Source organism: Coturnix japonica, chromosome 1 (genome assembly GCF_001577835.2).
Source record: "Coturnix japonica isolate 7356 chromosome 1, Coturnix japonica 2.1, whole genome shotgun sequence".
NCBI lineage: Eukaryota > Metazoa > Chordata > Aves > Galliformes > Phasianidae > Coturnix > Coturnix japonica.
This window is the reverse complement of record NC_029516.1, coordinates 88,453,803-88,475,540: the sequence shown is the minus strand read 5'-3', so window position 1 is coordinate 88,475,540 and position 21,738 is coordinate 88,453,803. Positions and strand designations below refer to the sequence as shown.

The following is a 21,738-nucleotide window of genomic DNA, read 5'->3' as shown; positions in this document are numbered from 1 at the left end:
TGTTATTGTTGACATTAGGAACATCTTGGTCAAAGAAAAGAGAGAAAAGCAGGAAAAAATACACTCTGAAAGGAATATACATGCTCAGAGTCCTTCCAGCTACAAGCATTTTCTTCTCAGATGTTACCCTTGCAATGTCAATGACCCACAAGTAGTAACAGTATTTTCACACTGGCTCTTTGATCTGCTGTCCTGGTACTTCCTGGTGTCATCTTGGAAGTGGTAACTGGAAGCTACTTGTTCTCAGGACATACCTTCACACTATCAGTAACGATAGTGACTCATCAGAGTAACATTCTCAAAAGTGCAGTTTTCATTGTGCGTGTGGGATGAAATTGCAGAAAATTCACAAGTACAGGATGTGTTCTTCTGGGTAAAAGCACATGCCTTTAGGTCTGGTAAAATACGAACAATCGGTGTACGGCAGTCATATCAACTTAGTATACACCACTTTGACGCTTCCAGGAAAGGTGTTACAGAGGCTGAAAGCAGTGTTTGTTTCCTGTCAGAAAATATCAGACCCAAAGTGTTAGTTCCTGTTTATGGCTCTAAAATGCACACATGCACCAGAAATGCATATGGGGGAGTAAGCCTAGCCCTAGTTCATGCCTCCAAACAGATACAAGACACTAGAGGCATGGCCGAAACTTACCAGATGCTGCAAGCATATGATTCCGCAATGAGAGCTTATATGGTACAGATGTCCTTAAACGTTTTGGTAATTGAAAAGACTCTAGCATCTGGTCCCTTGCTTATTACTCTTAGATCAAATGGCCACGATCTGAAGTCTACTTCTAATAAGTGCAGGAAAAAAAGAACTCGAGATGCTAAGAATAACTAAGTCAAATGGTCTGCTTTGAAATGCTTGTAAACATATGACTAAACTCTGTGATGTAAAACAAAAACAAAAACAAAAACCAGAAACAGAAAACAACTCTGGTAGGAAATTAAATGAATTTAAATAAGCATACTAATATCTTTGTCGTGTTAAATGTGGACAGATAAAGTATTGTTTTGTGGTACGCACTTTTGATTTATGTGAAGAGTAAATTACTTTTCCCAGCTGGACCCCCAGTGATTGCAGACTTGTGGATGCTGTAAACAAAACAAGGCACACCCTATGGTACAGCCCACAGAAATCATCACTGTATCACAGGTTTTCCTCAGATAACACCGGCGGTGTTCCAGTTGATTTCAGTTTGTCCTAGACAGTACCACAGAAAAAAAGGGAGACTTTTTCCACTTTCCCACTTCTCATTTATGTATGAACACTATTCACACAGAGGAGGAAGTTACAATTGCTATTTAATTAGGGAAACCTCCTTTGAGTTCAATTACTGAATAAATAAGAATCATAGCCATTCTTTTATTTTGTGTGCCTACGCAAGCTCTGGAATATTAGGTGATTTAATCCTCTGTGAAGGGACCTTCTGGGTCCGTGGGTAATCTGACATACTACATGAATTGAATTAGGCTGAGTCAAGGATGGAATCTCATTATTGTCTGTGTAAGGCTGACAAACTATTTCAGAGTAAGACTTGGTCTGTAAATGAATTTCTGTAAAGCTAGCTAGCTTTCCAACCGTGTCCCAAGCCTTTCATATCGTGATTGGATGCCATACAGCAAGGCTTTAATTATTCTGATTGAAAAAGGTACTTTCAGAGCTGTTAGTTCTTTGAGAGGCTGAGAAAAGAAAAATCAAAATAAGAACACTGGTAGCTCACCCAAGCTCTTCAAAGCACTTTCTGTAATTTAAAAATAGGTTAGGATTACCATAAAAATGTTTGGGAATAATGTAGTAGTGTTTTCATTTTTCTTTTTGCAAATAACATGTTTCTTGTTGCTGCATGGCACGGACCTACGTGCTTTGTTTTATCAAAACAAAGTTTAATTACTGGAATTGTAGCTTTGCTCAGCATTTTAAATGCATTGTTGTAACCGTCAAAGTGATAGAATAAAAAGTTGGGGGTAATCAACGATTTATTTGACAGTCACCTGGATTATTTTTGGTACTGCAGGGGTGCAATAGCTACAATTCACTTTGCTTTTGATAGAACTCACAGTAGATCAGAAACACGTATTTCAGTCTTGAGATGTCTGGTTGGCAATTGGAAAGCGTGAATGCGCTTGTGTGTTTGTATGATTGTAGACACTTATATATGTAAACAGTCTGCTGATATTACCAAATGTGAATTTATGCTTCACAAAGGGTGGTAAAAGCTCTGCAGGAACTGCTCGCAATTCTGGGAAATGAGTTCTAATGGAATATGTATTTCTTCCAATGCTGATCCAAAAGCAGCATGTGTTTTCTTGTCATAACTGTCCTTCTGTTTACAGAGAACCTTCTAGCAAAGAATTCCACTCAAAGACAATGATCCTTTTTCTGATGTCTCTAGCAAAGTCAAGTTTTTGGCCCCGCCCCAGCCAGTAAGTAGGCAGATGAATTGGTAGATGCACATCTTTGATGCTCCAAGAGTGAGCGGGTGCTTAAGTTTGGTAGAAGACTGCACAGGCAGAACCAACACGAACACAATGGTACTTTGAAAGCTCTGAGAGACTGATTCCACCGTGTGTGGCCGTATTTCCTTTTCTTGTACAGAGTGTTTATTTCCTAACCTGTTTGAATTCTTATAAGTCAGGTAAATAAGAGTAAGGGGCACAACTGAGTGCAACAGAAATATTAACTGTTGGCGGTAACCTGCTAAATTCATACGTTATAGTGTTTAATACAACCACAGTTGACTGAATCGTATAGAAACTTAATTCCTCAGCTACCTTTATTTCATCTACTCAAAAGTATCTTCAATATTTCACACGGACATTTTTTTTTTCTGTTGCTTGTTCAAGATGCCTCCTTTTGTAGGTCTCTCGTCTGTGCAACGTTCCCTAAGGTTAAGAATGAAAGAGGTCTCTACTACAGACATTCTTGATTGAAATAGCAGCTAAATTGCTGCAGTAATGAGAAAATTTCCTTTCCCCTTGATAATTCAGCTGCTTAACAGTGAAACATTTTTTGAGATAAAGATTTTTAGAGGAATAAAAAATGAAAGATCATTTCTTTACAAACAGAATTTGTTAATGAGGCTCCCGTGGAAAGGAACAGCAGAACTAGTTGTTTTACTGGCAGCATGGTCTGGTGATATGGTGAGACATTCTCCCAGAGAAAAAGAGGCCGTTGTGTATAAAATGTGACACACAGTAGCTTTAGCAAACGCTGCTGCTTTTCTGGAAAAAAAGAAAAAAAGTGGTTAAAAACACATGATGATGAAGTTAACCTAAATCTTTCATTGGCTTAAAAAAATAGGTCAAGTAATACATTAGTAGCTCTGCTGTAAGCGCATACACAATCCACGCATTCCAAAGGAAAAGGGGTTTTCTCCACATTCCTACGTGCACTTCAGCCGTGGTATCTGTGAGCTCAAGCATTTGGCTTTTCACAAACAGGACTCCCTTTTGCTTTCCTTAAGCAGAAACTCGTATGTTCTTTCATGATATCAGCCTGTTACTAAACCACACTTGGGTACGCCACTTATTTTACATGAGTTTCAGAACCAAAATATTGGCATACGTTAGTACAGATATCATCGTGCAGCGTATAAATGATTTGTAAACAAATGTTTCTCCTTGCGATCCTTAACTTCTAAGAGAAGTGTCACAAAGAGTTCTGCACACTGTTTAAGAAATGCTTTACACAGCATCACGGCTCTCTTTAAACACAGGCTCTGCTCTGTCCATGGATGACGTGGCTGAGGTCATGCACTTTCTGTAGTTCGACTAAACAGACAGTCTGGTGTGGATCTACTGACTCTTCGACTATTCTTTGATGGGAACGGAGTCTACAGAAAACCTTGACTGCTAACAGACTCATAAGGTACTTTCTCACAGCACAGTCCTGCGTGGATGCCCTGTGCCAAGATGGAGGACTAGTTCTCTTTGGAGGCCCTGTCCCAGGTTGTTCTCACGACCTGTTCACTTACTGGGGCGTGGGTCACTCCATGTTTTCATAGGCTGCCACAACCCCAATTCTCAACACCTGACAGCAGAGGAGAGGCTGCTTCCATCTGCGTGAAGCCCCTGGCAGTGGAGATGCACAGGCCGCGGGCTGAGGTGTGTGCTCGGAGCTGCGAGGGCCAGGCCGGGGGTCAGCGGGGCCGGGGGCAGGAGAGGAAAAAAAGTTTTACAGTGGAAAGGCTGCAAAAAGAAGCTCTAAAGCGGTAACCACAGGAAGCCTCCCCACGTTATGCTTAACAAGCAAGGGGGGTGGGGGGAGTGGGGAAGAGAAATTAAAAAAGGTGTTATTTCGAAGCTTTTTTTTATTAAATATAGGTCCTGCGGTGAGTTCGCTCCCGGGGCTTCACGAGCGGCCCAGCAGCGGGAAGGCGGCTGACGGCCACCTGCCTGCCCCAGCGCCCGGGAGCGAGAAGGGTTAAGGAACTTGGCGGAGGAGATGAATGGCGAGGGGGGAGGAGGGAGGAGGAGGGGCCGGGCTGCGCCGCGCCGGGCGAGGTGGAAGGCGGGGAAGATCGCGGCTGCGGGTTAGGCTTTGAAAGTCAGCCTCACAGGCATTGCAGCAGAGCCCCGAATCGCGGAGGGGAGCGGCGCAGAGCTCGGCTCGCTGTGTACGTGTTGCGGGGCGAGGGCGCGGGGAGGCTCGGTGCGTCTAATAGTCGGGGACGGGGGGCTCCGAGCTCGGAGCCGCCGCTGTCCGCGCTGCCGGAGCCCCGCTGTCCGCGGTGAGGCGAGGCCGGCGGGTGAGCGCGGCGGGCGGGGACGGGGCGGCGCGGCGCTGCGCTGCCGGGCGGCGGCGGGGAACAATGCCGGGGTGAGCCGGGAGCGGGGTGGTCGCGGCGGGGAGCGCTTCCGGTGGGGCGGGCTGGAAGTTACCCGGCCGCGGGGCTCGGCGAGCCGGAGGGGCGGAAAAGTTAGCGGCGTTTAGCGCGGGGCCGGCCGCAGCGCCGCTCTCCGCTCCTTCTCCCCTCGGCGTGGATTATTTCGGGAGTCGCAGCCGGCCGCGCAGCGCCCGAGGGGTCGGGAGGCGCCGCCCGGGGCAGCGCCGGGACGCGGCCTCGCTGCCCGCCCTCCCGATGGCCGCCGCCTCCCGGCCCCCGCTGCCCCGGTACGGCCGCTGCTCGCTCCACCTCCACCTGCGGGCGCGCAGCTCCCTGCCCGCCGCCACGGGGCTGCGTGCTCAGCGCCGGCGCTCTCGCGGCCCCGCGGGGACGTCGCCGTTCCCCTTCCAGACCAAAGGTTACTGTGCGGGCGTGTGTTGTTGTCCCCGAAGCCCTTTAAAAGGTGATTTCTCCCTGCGGAACGCGCTGTCGGAGGCTGCTCTGTGTAAGTGTCAGCGGGTAATTAACTTGGAACGGAGCGAAAGCTGGGGAAACGTGGTGTCGGAGCGTGGACGGAATAAGAGGAAGCTTCCTCAGTGCACGCAGCCTTGTGTCTGTGCCGCATGTCTGTTTATTATAGGCTCTTAATTTTAAGAAGAGTTAAGCTAAAATGCTTGACACGTGTTGAAGATGTTGGAAGGGAAAATAATATTAATGAAGCAGCGCGATTCCCGTCTTTGGCGGTGCGGTGATGTTGGAGAAGGTGACGTGGAAGTTGTTCTCTTCTGCCTCATCTGTCTGCAATCCAGGAGCCGGGCTGCCCTGGGCTTCCTTCGGAGGGAGCTGGGCGCAGCGCTGGGTGCTCACTGCCGCTGAGTGGAATTTAACTGAGTCATGGCACGGTGCGTGTTTAGAGGTGCTGTACCGCTCCGTTTAACGGAGAGGGCAGATGTGGTCTGCGAGACGCAGGGAGACTCCTTGGAGAGCTGGGGCGTTCCGAGGGGAGCAGCAGACCCACACCGACCTGAGGAGCGCTGCCACGGGCCCGGCTGATCGCTGCCCGGTGGCACATCCAGAGGCCCCGTGGTACGGGCTCACCCGGCTGGGAGCGCTTGTGGCTTAGAGCTGATCCGATGGCATCTGAGTAATTGCTGCTCCGCGGGCAGCAGGAGCAGGCGCTCGGAGAGCAGGAGTTCGCAGTCAGAGCTGCGTTCGAGCAGGGCTCTGGCTCTTGCTGCTGGGACAGCTGTCTTCCTGAGCTTGTGGCTGAGGAAGTCTGCCCTGTTGCGTTATCAGCACTCGTATGGCCTGAGATAGCCTCCAGAATAAAGCAGCTGGTGGCTTTTTTTTGTGTGTGTGCTTTAAATCTGTAGATGGATGGGTGTATGTTTTTGTCAGCAGGAAGGAAGAACTAACAAGTAGGCACTTGTTACCCTTAGCTGTGTGTTTTAGGCAGGGCTGGAAGCTGGCCTCCTGTTGGACTGCCCTGCCTGTAGCTCTTAGTGATCTAACCAGGGGGATCCCGGCAGTGGCTTTTTTGTTTACCATGTGTGCACAGAGTAAAGGAGCTGTCAAATGCCAAACCGTGCTGCATTATTATTATTTACTTAAATAACTTAAGTGTGTGTCCCCTTCCTCCCCCTTCCAAGTAGATATGGGATAAAAAAATATCAAATGAGACACGCCTTCCTCTTTGCTCCACGTTTCTGCTTCTAAAGCCACAGATACACTAAACGCAGCTGGAGAGCAGAAATGACCAACGTTTATTATAGTCATAGAAAATACATTCATAAAGAATTGAAAGCGAACTGATATTTTTTAATTGTAAACAGGTGATTGATAAGGGTTGGTGGTATCACCTTGATGGTCAGTAGTCTGCTGTACGTAGGATGAGTTCTGTAATGTGAAAGACATTAAAGACTTTATATTTTTAAAACTGATTCACTAAAGGTTGTAGAACTCAGATGTGGGTTAGCCTACTGGTAGGTATTTGCTTGTAGCTGTTATTTAACATTGGGCTGTTTTTTAATTCATTGGTAAAAGCTTGTTTACTTGTGTTAAAGCTTATAGCTCACTTTTTTTTTCTCCTTTTTCTTTTTCCCTGTATTTGAACGTTGGCAAAAGGTTTCTGCAGTGCCAGCTGTATTATTGTTAGCCATGAGAGCACTGTTAATTTTACTGGTGACAGTGCAGGACACACTCAAAGATAAACTATGCCTCGCATTGTGTGGAGCACATGTATAAACTTGCCCAGGGCAAAGCTGGGGAGTTACATTTCCCACAGTCAGCTGCCTTACTCAACCCTTGTGCTCCACACCTCATTGCAGGGCTATCATGGAGAGGGCTCTAAGACTGTAATGTCTCGTTAATTTTAGAATAGCTCTTACGGACTGGCCTGAACCTTAAAATCAATTGGTTTGTGCTTTCATTTCTGGATGAGAACATACAAGGAATGCAGAGAGATACTGACGAGAGCACTGAGTGTGGGAGCCCCAACCCTCAGAGCAGGGTTTGGACACATGGGAGTGGTGGCCAGTTGGTCACACATGGGGACCTGAGGGACTCTCCCCAGCTAAGCAGGTTTCCCAGCCACTTGGTGACAGGCTGAGTGCTTGGCCAGGTTACAGGTGATAGGTGGGATAAATATCCTATGGATGTAAAAACAGGATAAATACCCCCTGGGGAAGAGAAGTGTGAATTTTGAAGTATAGATCATTACTGCTCAGCAGGGGTTTAATGACAGGCAAGTGGAAAGAAAGATAATGTAGGTAGGGAATGAAGTCTGAACAGGAGGGAAATTTGAAGGAGAATATGCAGAAATGGATTTAAAATAAATAAATAAATAAACTTGTCAATCTTTCTGAACCATCTTAAACCAGAGATAAAAGGGTAATGTTAATAGCATTTGTGGTTTGCTCTCATTCTGCTAACAGGCCAGCTGATAAGAGCACTAACCACCTGTGTTGGTCTGCCCACAGCACGTGTGAGGGAACTATTTTAAGTGTGATGTGTCTTTTGGGTACTATGGTGTTAGCGTTTTAATAGTTAGATTAGAAAATGATGTGCTGATGTTGGTGAGCAGTGTTTTAAGTGGGCATCTGTGATCACACAAACTTTCTTGAGTTCTTTAGCGGGATGATATGCCTGAAGGAAAATTGGAATAATTCTTTTTGCTTGAGATATATGCATACATTTTAGTGTTTCTGGATTGTTTGTTTCAGATACACTTAGGAATTTGACTAGACCTATATACCATTTGGAAGACTTAATTTCATAATTTGTATGGCTATCTGTTGCAGGTCCCTTGCCTTAATGGTTAAAAGTGATTGGGAGCTGAGTCTCCTGCATATCTGCACACGGAATGGGAAGCAGCAGTTGTTAGCCATCTTATTTTGAGTCAGATTCTCCTGATGTGTTCTTGTACTGAAACTGTTACTGGAATTCACTACTCCTTACTTACCTGCCTGGAGAGGAGTTCTGTTTTCACACAGTTCATATCTAAATATCATTGTCTTTAGTAGAGAACAACCTAGCTAATGGGCAAAATCACATTAAAAGTAACATATTGTCTGTTAGTTACGGTTTTGTAAGAGGTTGAGTATACCATACAGAAAATCAGTGTTGAGAGAATGCTTTGGATGGCATGTTCTTTCTGTTTGTGAGAAGGTAACCACAGTAGATCAAATAGATGCTAGGTGTGAAATGTATTTGAGCCTTGACTGCACCTGTTGTTTAAAAACAAAGAAGGGAATATATAATTGGCCCCAGAAGAACATTTAATGAATTTCTGTCTCACATGGCACAAGAAGTATGTAACAATGCAGGAAAACAGTATTTCTATCCTTTGGGCCTATCCCAGGTGGTTGTTCTGTACTGATTATTAATGTAATTGCATATCACACTTTCCACAACTTACGGTGTTCTTGGTTGTTGCTCTGTGCCCTATTATAAGGTATGCAGTCCAAGTCATCCAGCCATTAACTTTTTGGGAATGATATTCTAGCAAAGCATTTCTCAAATGTCATTGAAGGAATGACATTTTTCCACCAGAAATAACATTCTTTTGCTTTTTTTTTTCTCTAAACACTTATAAACTTAGTAGTAAGGTGGAGCAGTACAAACAGATTGCTTAATGCTGCCCTAAAGGATATTCTTTGTATACATTGAACCTTGATGGCAATACAGTGTTCTTGTTTTTGTTTTGTTTTTAATTTATTGTCTTTTTTTTATGATCTATGTATATATGTGTGTGTGTGTATATATGTGTGTGTATATATATATATATATATATGTAATATTATGTGGTATATAACAAATACTGAAGTGGCCTATTCTTCTGAAGGTGATTTGAGAATATGGGTAAAATACATATATTACTTCTTTCTACTCTAGGGAAGTTCTGCTCGTACTTCTGTTTCTGTTTGTTTTGAATTCATTGATAGCTTAATACTTTATTTTCCTAATTTGATCAGAATGTTGCAGCTTGCTACTGTGCTCTGGTGCAAGTTAGCTTATTTTGTGATGTACTTAGGAAAAGAATCTGAAATAGTCTCTGTTTGTAGTATTTCAGGGTATTTACTTACTTTTCAGCATAATGGATCCACTGCTTTTGTTAGATCTTGACATTGGCTGTAGCCCAGCATACTGCTGTTACCTTTCACTGACCTGGTATCTTTGAATAGGTCTTTTTTTTGGATGATGACCTTTCTATCAACACCTGTATCTTTTTTCTCAGGTAGCACATCACAGTGGCCAGTTAGATGTTGTCTCTAAGCTGGCTTTAGCCCAAGTGGCTTTGTAGAAGAGGGCAATGCTGTGAGCTGCTTGCAAAACTCTCATCTCCCTCTCTACCCCACAGCCCTGGTAGCCGCTTGTGGGAGTCCTCCATTCTGGAGAAGTTTGATGTTTAAAAAGTTTTGTGTATTTTTGTCTGTGGACTTTGTGAGAACAGAAGCTAATGGTGAGGAAAAGAGAGCTCTTCCCTGTGCCTAAAGAGCGAAGGAGAAAGCTCAAAACTGGGAAGAATTCTGTTTTTGTTTTGCTTGTATTTGATTATAGTGAAATTTGACTCATTGCGCTTGTTGAATATGCTTCTCAGGGTGGTAAATTGGTGACAGAGAATTTAATGTGAGCATTGTTCTTGTGACAAGCCTCATTAAAGGTTAAGTAGTACAAATAGCAATGACCTGGCCTACCCATAAGTTTTTATCTTTTAGCACAAGTTACAGGCAGTGGAGAAGTAATGAGGAAAGCATGTAAGGTGGTACTTGTGATGGTTATCAGGTTTGAAAGTGAATATTCTATAGTATTTCATTCCTGAATCTTAAAAGAAAGTTATGTGTTTTTACTTGCTTTAGTTTTTTTCTAACAAATTTTGGGAGGTTGCATGCCACTGTTGTATTGTGGTCTCACCTTTTCCTGTTAAAGGATTCTTAAAAAATCTTGGATTGAGACATGCACAGGTGTGAGTATGAAGTTGTTGCTGGTACATAGAAAGGAAGACATTCATATTGCAGCTTTTTCTTTTGAATGAAGTGAATTAAATACAGAAGTGTGTCTTTTGAATCAAAACTGAATGCAGACTTGCTTCTTGCAGAAATAACTCTCCAGTTACCCAGAAGGTACAAGTCCAGGTTATATTTGATTTGCTAATGCTCCTGTCTGGAAAACTTTGCTGATGTTGGGAGCTGTGTTTTCCTTTTGAGATATGTCTAAAATGAAGCATTACCTTCTTATTACACTAATAGTAAGAAGTCCAATACGGATTGGAAGAAAGGAAATCGGTATGTAGATTTTCCTAAGGTAATTTTTGCTTTTCCTTTCAGATAAAGCATGGAATTGCTGAGGGAGAAAATTAGTGCATCCTTGGACTCCTGAAGGAAGAGCCTTCCTTATGGGACCATTTTCAAGGTAAATAATTTCCTTCAGTTATTTCCTTTTTTTTGTTTGTTTGGTTTGGGTTTCTTCTTTGTCTTGCCAATCTATCATGCAACTTTCTACCTTGCATAGGTCTTCTAGGGTTGCAGTGCTAGATGGTAGATTTTCAAGTTAATCCTTCTGTTTTAATGACATATATATATATATATTTAAAGTATGTGTGCCATTGCAAGAGAAATCACTTCTAGTAGCTTTTTAACTTGTTTTATGGAATTTGCTGGTAAGTCCTGAAGATTCAGCCTACTTGTTTAAAAGGTAGTTGCTGAATAGAGAAGAACCTGGTTTACGTGCAGTTTCAGACTGAAAGAGAAGATTAGATAAAGCTTAGAGCGTTACAGTGTTTCATTTTTTAAATAACACAGATCCAAACTGAGCTTCTGTAGCAAGGGACTGTTACAGTAAAACTATTAGATATTACATTACAGTGGCTTGTAGACATTTAACACTGCTGTCATTTTGTTTGGATGTACTCCCTTGATTCCTATTTTCTAAATCCTATTTTCCTTTGATACTGGAGAATAATTCCCCGAGTGTTGTCCGGTGATTGCTTATGTACATGCACTTTGGTCTGTGAGTAATTTTATTCACTTGAGTAGCCTCACTGTCCTCGGTGGGCCTACAAGCATGCCTAAGAACTTGTGAATGCTGATGAGCATAAAGAATACAATTTGGGCATGTAATGGTTGACAAGCAATTGTTTTGTGTCTGGCCTCTCTTAGGACTCATTTGCATTGCCTCCAGTGGCAACTTTTGGGAACATTAGAAAGGGAAGGTCTAGAATACTGGAGGCAGTCAGATCAATTTCCAGCCTGCAAAATTTCTAGGGTATCCACTGCAATTACACAGATGGCAGATAGAAGGGTGCATTTTCCTTTTAATAAATTTATGTGTTTCTTTACTTCCTTTTGTATGTAGAATTGGTCAGTGTTCTGCAATTTGAGTGTCTTTAACACAGTGAAATATAGCAGAATCCTCAGAAAATGTATTTTATATTGGGAAGCTTTGAGTTTATGCAGAAATCACTGTTCTGGAAGTACTGGGAAATCTAAAAAGATCCTTCCCCCCTCCCCCATAGGCTTCCTATTTCCTATTATTTCTTTCCTAATATCCTCAAAACAATCTAACAGTGTTACAATGCTTCTTACTTGTCTGAGAAATCACATTCATGTGAAAGTCAATTGTGTTTCTTGCTGATCTGAGAATTGGTAAGACAGGCACTTCAGAATTAGAACAAAATTAATAACAATTTATGTCTTAACTGTTGTTGTGGTCAGCAGTTGATGATAGCTTAGGCAGCCCTGCTGGAGTTTCCTAGAGAGTTGCTTTTGTGTCAACAAGGTTTTTAAAGTGTTCCACCTCTTCAAAAATAGTTCTGAGTACATGAAAGCTTTATTTCAAATTGTTACCTGTGTTTAAATCTGATTGCATTCAGAGTTGCCAAAGTGTACGCTCTAAGTAAGGGTCTTATACTCGTATGTCAGCTTGTCAGTGAGGTGGTTAAGCTAAAGATTTGAGAAAGGATTTGTTTCAGTGTACGAGTGGCTGGTAACCTTTCAGAGTTTGCATTCATTTTCCCATTTCTAACCAGCATTATGAAACAGTTATTGTTATATGTGCTGTGGGTTTGGGGGGAGGGGAGTGAGTGGGTGTGGAGTGTCCATGGGTTCATTTATTGTTTATAAACATTGCTCATGGAATACCTGTCTTGATACACAGCTCTGCATTATGTGCCATTGTAAGCAACTATAACGTGGAGGGTCGTAGTTATCTTGACTGAATATTTGTTTTTATTACTAGAACTGGATTTCTTAAGTCAGAACTTCTTGAGATTGTTGTAAAAGTCATGATTGTAGGTCACTTGGATTCCTCCAGAAAGGCACTGCTTTGCAAATGGGACTGTTGGTGCTGTGTTATTTTTTAGAAGCAAGGGTTGCAGGACGGGAAGGTAGTAGCGTTGTCTGAAGCAGAGTATACATAGAAGAAAAAGCTGTAGTGTTGAGCTAAAATTTATGAACTATGTCCTTATTTTAAGTTTATGTAGATCTATATATGTATTTTTGCATTAGAGGTCAAGAGATGCAACTCATGAAATCATACAGATGAGAGTTAAGAACCAGAGTAATTGAAATTATGCTGTCAAAAGAACAAGGTGGTGACTCGGTAGGAAAGCTGGCAGAAGCGGCCTTTAATTGAAGAAGAATTGGTCGCTGTAAACCAATTACACATTATTTTTAATGATAGGTTTCAGAAAACAGCAAATGAGTGTAGTGTGATCTTGACTGATAATATGTTCCTGTCTTGAAAGAAAAAAAAAAAAACCTGAGGATATGAAGTTACGAAGAAAAGTTTCACTTTCCCCTGTAAACAGGGGAAGGCAGAGTATGGAAAGAGGGTCTGCCTTTGCTGTGAAGCATTTGGGCATGTTTTATCTTTGGAAATTAACATAAGCATTGCTTCCATTTTGTCAGGCTAGTGAATTTGGTAAAGGAACCGGTAACTTGAGAGGCAGAGGTGTTCTTCATTCTCTCTGTAACTTGGCAATTCTGTATTTTACAGCAAACTTTTTAGTTTAACATATTTGAACTCGTACTAGATAGGGTTAATAGGCTAGAACAAAAGGTCAGAGCATAAGGCATTAGGCTTAATTAAGGGAGAGCAGGAGTGGCAGGAGTATGTGACAGTTAAATGGGTTTCCCACAGACTAATGTCTGTTACAGTGCAACCATGCCTCAACTTAAGTGGGTTATTTTGTGCGAAGGGCAGCAGTGATTAGCAGTTTGACATGCCAGACGTTTCTGGCCAATCCCATCTGTTTTGGAGGTTAAAAAAGCACACCTTTATGAGCTGATAGATTGATTTGTGTGCCTGTCTGGTAAAGATTAGAAGTCCAAGGCCAGTGCTGTAAATGCCAGTTATAGAATATTGTACTTTCTTAGTTGTTCTTTGTTTAAACTGTCAACTATTTAGTAATGGGGATAACAGCTATAAAAGTGACCGTACAATAAGAAGAACTGCAGAGATTCTGAACCAGAAAGGTCTGAGTGGAATGCTTCCTCTTCAGGTCTGTTATCAATTTTGGCCTGTAAGCCTTGGTCATTTTGTAACGGAGCTTGGAAGGGGAATCTGTCTTCATGTGTTTCTACATAAGGTTCACAGCTTTTCGTTAAAGTGATGGTTATAATGTATTTTTCCAGCCTGACTTAGTACTAGCAGTTTTTCAGTTCCTAGCACAGTTGGAGAAAAGAGGATTTCAGTGCTTTAGAGGATTCAGTGTTTATACCTCACTTTGTTACATCCTGTTTCCTTCCCATTCCATTACTGAACTGTGATGGTATAAGCCTATTTTTTTTTTTTTTTCCTGTTGCTGTTGGTTGTTTTTTTTTTTTTCTTCTCTGTTGCTATCATTCTGTGGGTAGGATGGTTGGATTTTTGTTTTCCTGATTGTCCAGTGAGGTTGCCTTATAAGCTTTAAGTATAATAGATGGCACAGTAAGTCTTGACTGTTTCTTGTCATCTTTATGACTTTGTAAAGTCAAAGTTACATTACTATTAATATGAGACTATTAATAAATCGTTGATGCAATAAAACTGTTTTTGATAACGTTCAAGGTTCATACATAGTTGAAGGTGATTATCCTATTTTAAAATCAAGTAGAGGTTAGACAGTGTTGTAAGATAATGTCTATGGCCCCAAATGATAGCATCATTTCCAGTGGAGTCTTTCTCACTTGAAGTAAATATGTGATTTTTAAATTAAATTGTTAACTGTAAGTGCACTTTATGGTAGCTTGCTGATTAAATGCTGATTCTTTGAGAAGCAGTGATATATAATGTACTTTTTAAGAACTAAAGCTCTCATTTTAAAGAGCTGTTGATTAAGCTTTCCCCCTGTTCTCCATTTAGGCAACGACACGTACCTAAGCTACTGAGAAATAAAACTGCATGAAAATAAGATTTGACATCTTATCTTTATGTTCCTACATTAACTACAAATTAGCCACTTGTCTGAAACTTTTTTCCAACTTGCAAACACCCTTTCCTTTCTCTTAGGTTGTAGTCACCTTTTGGTCTGTTTGTGGCTTATGAAAAACTTGTCCTCGCTTTATCTAGCTTTCTAAGAGCTGCCTTAATATTCCTTTTTGTTCTTGTGAAAGTCTCTTGTTTGAAAAGCCCAGGGATAAGAAGTATTTTCAGTGTCCTTTAGGATGAGGAAGGCATTGTCATTACCTTGCAGTTTATTTAGCAACGTGGAGCCGGAATGGGCATACACAGCTTCATGTTCTCTATGGAATAATATCTATTTAAATGATTTGGATCTAATACATATTTACATGGAAAAACATCTTGCCCTTCTCTGTGGAGAGAGAAGGTGAACAAGCATAAATTTTATAATACTCATTGCTTCCCTTGCACTAAATCATACTTAAATTGCAGAAGGCTGTTGGCTTTAGAGTGGTATAAAAAGTGCTTGGCTAGTAAAGTGAGTGTTCAGGGAGATTTACCTAATTTAATACTAAGAAAATGTCAGCTGTTGTGCATTGATATGTGATTGCTTAAATCCAGAAGCCTTGCTTCAGATTTCCATATACGCATATTTGTAACATTTTCCTGTTCACAACACAAAATAGAACACTGAAATGACCCATTAGTGCAGTGTACATGCATACTATATTTTGGCTAATTGCAATGTTATTGATAGTACCTGACCCATCATGTAGTATTTCGGGACTGAAGGTAGATGCTGTGGCTGATGTTTTGCTCTTTCAGGGGTAGAATGTACCTTATCAAGTTTCTTGTAATGGTAGTTATTAAAATCTTTGTAATTGCTGCCCTTTTATATTTAGCAATTCCTGCCCTAATCGTAGTTCATGCTCCATAAGAAAGGTTGTCAGATAACATGATAAAGATTGTATTTGGGGCTGGAACACAGGATATTTTCTCTCTCCATATCTTAAGTCTAGTTTTGTTGATGAGAATGGAAGTTCAAGCAGTGTTTTTTATTGAGCTTAGGCTTCTCTCTGAATCTTCTCAGTTCATGAAGTACAGTAACATAAAGTCATTGTGGTGGCTTCTCACCTTTGATAGATGTATGCAAAACCATTGGTGTTTATTGATTACAACAGTACACTTTACCAAATATTCTGTAATTGTTGGTGAGTCTTGCATCATTTTAACATCATCTCTTATATTGTGCCTTTCAGTTAAAATACTATAAAATATTTGCGTGACATATTCATACCACATAAAAACAATTTTAAGCTATCCATTGTCTTCAGCTTTGAACTGTCTTAAAAGAGCAAACAAACAAAGCTGTTCTCAGTTGTGAGTGTTTCAGATAACTCATCACAGAACTCTCCCCTTCATTTTTTTCCCTCTCTTGCCATATAACTGATGAAAAGGCAGGCACTTGGTTGGTATCTTTGGCTGGGATAGACTGCGGACTGTGTAGGAAGGATGCTGTACCACATTTGCATGAACTATGGATTTCCCCTTATTTTAGATTTTCATACTCTTTGACCTTGTAGTTGTTGACTTTGGTCTGGAACAATTTCAAAGTCATGTAAATGAATGTAATTAAGGTATTGCTTATCATCTTGGAGGGTTCACACAGAGGCTTATTGGCTAGAAAGGTTTGTTTACTTAATATGGAAGGTTAATATAAGGTTAAATTTTACTCTGTAAAATGGCTTCATAATGTTTTTATTTAGCATCTGAAGAAAATAGTGCTTGAAAAGGCAAATAGTAGTTTTATCTGACCTCCATATGTCTTCTGTAGCTTGCATTATTGGGAAAATTTATCTTCATTGCTTAGTATCATTGCAGTCTTCCTTTCTCTTCATTCTGTGAAAGGAATGTCTCTAGCTTATTTGTCAGCCCTTATGTAGGAAAGGAACTATATTATGGGAAAAACTACAGAAATATTTGACAATAATTGCTATAAGTAGACTGTCCCCTTCAACTTAAGTTTTCTATTTCCCATCCCCCTTCTTACAAGAATGGGATTTATGCTTTGTCCTTCAGGAACTTCTCTTGTTTTATTCCTACTGCTGCCAAAATAAAGGTGAAAAGCAGTATAAAACAAGAGGAAAAGATCATCAAATTCATGGTTTCTGCCTTCTGCTCCGCAGAGAATGGTGCTTAGGCCTATATTCTTGTCTGTACTCTTCAGCTTCATTTGAATAGACTTGCTTTACTTATCACTTACAAAAATAGCATTTGCCTGAGTGTTGCTTTTTTCCCATTCAGTTTTAAGTACTTCTGTGGAGTTAACAAAAAGTTTACATGGCAAGCGTCATGTATGGAGCTCCTTTTTGATACCTTTTTCGTCTCCTGCTTGTGGCCTTTGTTTCTAGCTTATGTGCTTGAGGTGGTTGATGGCAGAACATGCTTGGGTGCTGCAGACCTGTACTGCACTGAGTCCAGGAAGGAAAGATGAAGCTGTGTGAAAATTGGAAACACCTTTTTCAGCATAATTCTTTCTGGAATAATTTAAACAGAGAGAGCTGCTGGCTTGTCTGCTTTATTTTTGTAGAGAACTTCTATCGTTTCTTCCTCCTGTAACAAAAGTAGTACCTGGGCTACTTGCTGTTGAGTCTCCTAGCTTTTTTCTTCTTACTAGAATGCTGTGTGCTAGATTATTCAACAATGAGAGTAATGTCCTTTAAAGGCTGATCAATGCAATGAATGTTGTAACTGTCTATACTTCTAGCTTGTGGATAGCCTATAACTCCCTATAACTAGCCTATAACCCTACCCTATAACTCATACCCAAGTGTTCTAGTCCTTGCTTCCAAAACGTGCATATAATTGCTTAAATTTATTTATCTTAGTTAAATGGAAGCATTGATTTCAATAAGGTTAATATCTCACCTGAATTCTAGAGCTCCCTACATAATGGGCAAGAGATAAATGAGTATGGGATGGGAAGGCAAAAGCAACTGAAAACTGTTCTTTATTTGTTAGTTTGGGTACTATTTATGGAATATAAGGCAGGGATTCATATACTTTGGTCACTTAGTTTTTGCTTAGCTAACATACCAAGAGCAAACCTTTTTTCTAACTTTTCAACAGTAGCCACATAAGAGCACAAAACTCTTTGAAGAGTTTTGAAGAAGAATAATTCTTTGCTGCTGGGAGGTTAAGATGATTTCTTGGGCATCAGTCCTGGACCTCTCAGTTCTGGGCTACCTTAAGTTTTATTCAATGTAAACACTGAACAGGTGCTAGTGAACTCTGGTGATACCATTTTGTAACCTCTCTGTACTCTCTCAAGTAGGTTCAACTGTAGAGATGAAAAGATAACAAGGTTGTGCAGAATCAGGTCTGCGGTGTTTACTCAACACTGATTCGTCTTTGGATTGCAACATAAAACGTGCAAGTTTGGTATCTTTCTTTACGTAACTCTTGAACATAGCCATCTTAAGCTTATTCACCAACCTTTTCTTCTAGCACAGTCTTTTTTGACATGTTCAAGGTCCTCATTACACATGTAAACATAGTCTGATTTTTCACCTGAGGAGGATAGGTGGTCAGTTTCCTGAACTACTTTTTCTGTACATAAAGGCTTATTGCTAGTCATTTTCTACTGTGAGTTCTCATAAAAAGCATGTACTTGCTGTGCTTCTCAAACTTTCCAGCACCACCTAATTTTCTGTTTTACATGACCTAGTTCTGGTTTTTGTTTTCAAAGTACTTTAGTATGCAGTAGAGATGAACGGTATTTGGACATCGCCTACTGACTGGATGGTTTGGTTTATGCTGTGATAAAGTTCTAGTATTTTCAGAGCCTTGTCTAGGCAAATGCTAGCTGTATTTTCTTTTTGCAAAACTGAGGCATTAAAGCAGCTTTTTTAGGTATATTTGCTGATAATTGTACAATTTCTGTGGCTATTACTTTACGACTTTGCTGTTTTTCTTTCTTTTTGAGGAAAATCGGTCTGTGCTTCTCAAGATAGCAGGAGCACAAACAATCAGATTTCCCTTATTGTGGCCTTTTGGGATTATTGTAGAGCATTATGTAGTCTAGCACCTGTAGAGGAATAACTGCATACATCAGTACAGGCTCAGGGATGACCTGCTGGAGAGATTCCTTGTGGGGAAGGACCTAAAACTTAAACATAGGAAGTTCCGTACAAATAGGAGGAAGAACTTCTTTACAGTGAGAGTGATGGAGCACTGGAACTGGCTATCTGGATAGGCTGTAGAGTCTTCTTCTGTGGAGATGTTCAAGCCCCATCAGGATGTCTACCTGTGTAACCTATTATAGGGGGTCTGCTTTAGCAGGGGAGTTTGTTTGACTTAATGTTCTTTTGAGGTCATTTCTGACACCTGTGATTCTGTTCTCCTGCTTAAGTAGATTTACAGCCTCAGATACTGATAACTCTTTGGGTAATATTGTATGAATTTAACATGTAAGCATGCTAGTAGTCTTTTTCTGTCCTCCTTACGTCACTGTACGGGAGAGAAAACACACATAGATCTGCCATCTGATACAGTTCTTGTTAATTTACTCTTTGGTGCTGTGGTAGACAAACTTCTTCTCTCTTTTCTCCTATAGCAGCATGGCAAAATTGAGTTTGCTGTTATCTCCTCACCTGCTGAGGACACTTTCCCATCTGGTTTTGAGAGCATCTGCAGAGTTCTGAGAACTCTGCTGAAATGTGCTCGACTGCAGAAAGAACAATGGTCTTATTTTGTCTTCTCATTTTATACTTTAATTTGAAGAAATACTAAAATAGAGAGGAAAAATCATAATCATATATTTCAGAAGGCGGTGATTTTTTTTTTATTTTTTTATTTTTGAATCAGATCTGAGATTTTACTCTAGTTTAGCCAAAGGAATTTTTGTAAAATCAGTAATCTGTCTCATAGCATCCATTCTATTTAAAATTCAAACCTTCACTGTTAAATAAATGACTCTACTAACCCAGTATTGTATGGAAAGATGTGTTACCATTATCAAAGTAAATTTATCTACTCATTAATTTGTCTAGAGCTGCTGATAGCATGTTCACTGGGAAGTGATTTGAAAGACTGTAGTTACTTTGTTGCTGAAACGTAACTTAAAATATATATGTTTTAACATATTAACAACTCACTGCAATGGTCATGCTTAGTTAAGAACAGCGTCCCTTAAGTACTTCCATTCTGTGTGTTTGTGGTATAAAAGCATTGCTTATAGTAGTAGAAGAGAAATAGGAGTGGGGACTTAGGGATTAAGTTACATTAAATAAATCTGCTTGCAAAAATGGGAATTTCCAAAGATTTTGCAAAGGAGCATGTGGAGTTGAGCGTTGTGTGTGTATGCCTTGCTCTTTCTGTGCATGCATACTGAGTTTAAGAAACGCATTCTGAATTTCTCTGTTCTAGTCATCCTGAAGGGCCCTGAATAGTCGTAGTGTTTGGGCTCTGTGCTCACAGTAAGGTGATGCTAGACTGTGCAAAAACAGAATAAAACCTTGACCTGTCCCCTTGTGAATTGCTGGGATTTAGCTGGCTGCCACACATTAGGAGACTGAGCAAAGGCCACCCAGATTTGAAGACATTTTGCTTTTGGCAGAGAATTTGGTCTTGCTCAGGTTCTTGATTTCTGTCATCAATCTTTAGTCTATGCAGCTGTCTAAACTGTTATCTGCAGTAGGAATTTGTGTATGCAGCATCTGTTCAGTATTCCATGGTCCAGAGTTTTACTCTGAAGACTATAGGAGACCTATCACAAAATATGGGTGTCTTTATGTGAATGAAAGAGCAGAAAATGACTGGCTATTTCCAAATAAAAAAGCCCCTTTGGAAGTATTGATAGGTTATTAATATCTTATTGACTACAATTACCACAGATAAGGGAAGGATCTACTCTAGTTAGCAAGATGTGGCCACTGGAGAAACTGACCAGCCTTGTTCCTTGAAATATAGTAAGACTGTAGTGATGCTTGTTGGCTGACATTGAGAAATGTTGTGTATTTACTGCAAGTGCTTTTAGGGTTGACTGTCTGAACACATTATTCCTTACCTGAGCCTAAGACAACATGTACAGTATAGAATTGAGGGGAATGAAGTAAGTAATGAAGCAGACATAGACTGTTAATTGTATATGCTGGATAAGCAGCTTGAATGTTTAAGGGATGGTCTTTTTGCCTTACTGAGCTGCCAGTAGTTCACAGGATTGCATGGGCTGTAATTGCCAACTATTAATTGCTTGACCAGTAAATTACTTCCTTCAAATACTGTTGTTTGTTTGTTTGTTTTCCTTGGAGAAGTGCATTTTAACATCTATATTCTTGAGATTTTGATTAAAATAATACAGATGTTGAATTTGCTGTGGCCTTCCAATTTTTCATCAGTTCGGGTCTACATGTAATTGTCAGGCTGTATACTAAATACTAGCTTTGCATCTGTTGCTCGGGCTATTATATCACAGTGCTGGCTAGAGGCTTTGTAATGGTATAAGTGGATGCTTAACCCATATTGGGTTTGCAAGGAGCTTCACAAACTACGGTCAGGGTTTAATACAGTTATCTACCATGCTAAGTATTTTTTTCTGTCACTTGAATGTGTTTTTGAAAACCAACAAAACACATTGATTCAGCAGTGTTTAAATGCAAACGATGATATTGATTCCAGTTTGGAAACCTGATATAAGTTGAGTACAGTTCTGTATTGTAATCTTTTATAAAGAAAAAAAAATAAGATTTGTTCCTTTTTTTTTTAAATCTCTGCATCTTAAAAATCTGTCCTAAGCTGTATGAATATGTAAGGTGAACTGCTTGTCTGCTTTCTGTTAAAATGGTAGCATAAAAATATGTTAATGGCAAGGGCCCATAGAGTCGTTTTTCTTCCTTACGTGAACTCATTATGATCAACAATTGGAAGAGCATGTGGAAGGGTAAGTTTGTTTAATATGAAGGTGGTTCCAGTATCAGACCTTCTTGCCATTGGCCATCAGTTAACTTTGGAACTGTGCATTTGAATTAGC

General features: G+C 40.5%; 1 protein-coding gene across 10 annotated transcripts in view; it reads left to right on the top strand.

Moving 5' to 3' along the window:
- Positions 1–4,273: 4,273 nt before the first annotated feature.
- The window catches only part of NRIP1 (nuclear receptor interacting protein 1), an 89,131-nt gene continuing 71,666 nt past the window's right edge, over positions 4,274–21,738 (top strand). For 4 of the 10 annotated variants that reach the window (XM_015880412.2, XM_015880379.2, XM_032448496.1 and 1 more), the window contains exons 1-2: positions 4,347–4,619; positions 10,655–10,739. The gene's annotated coding sequence lies outside the window, so the exon portion shown is untranslated. The other 6 variants (XM_015880439.2, XM_015880398.2, XM_015880430.2 and 3 more) reach the window with 4 other exon arrangements.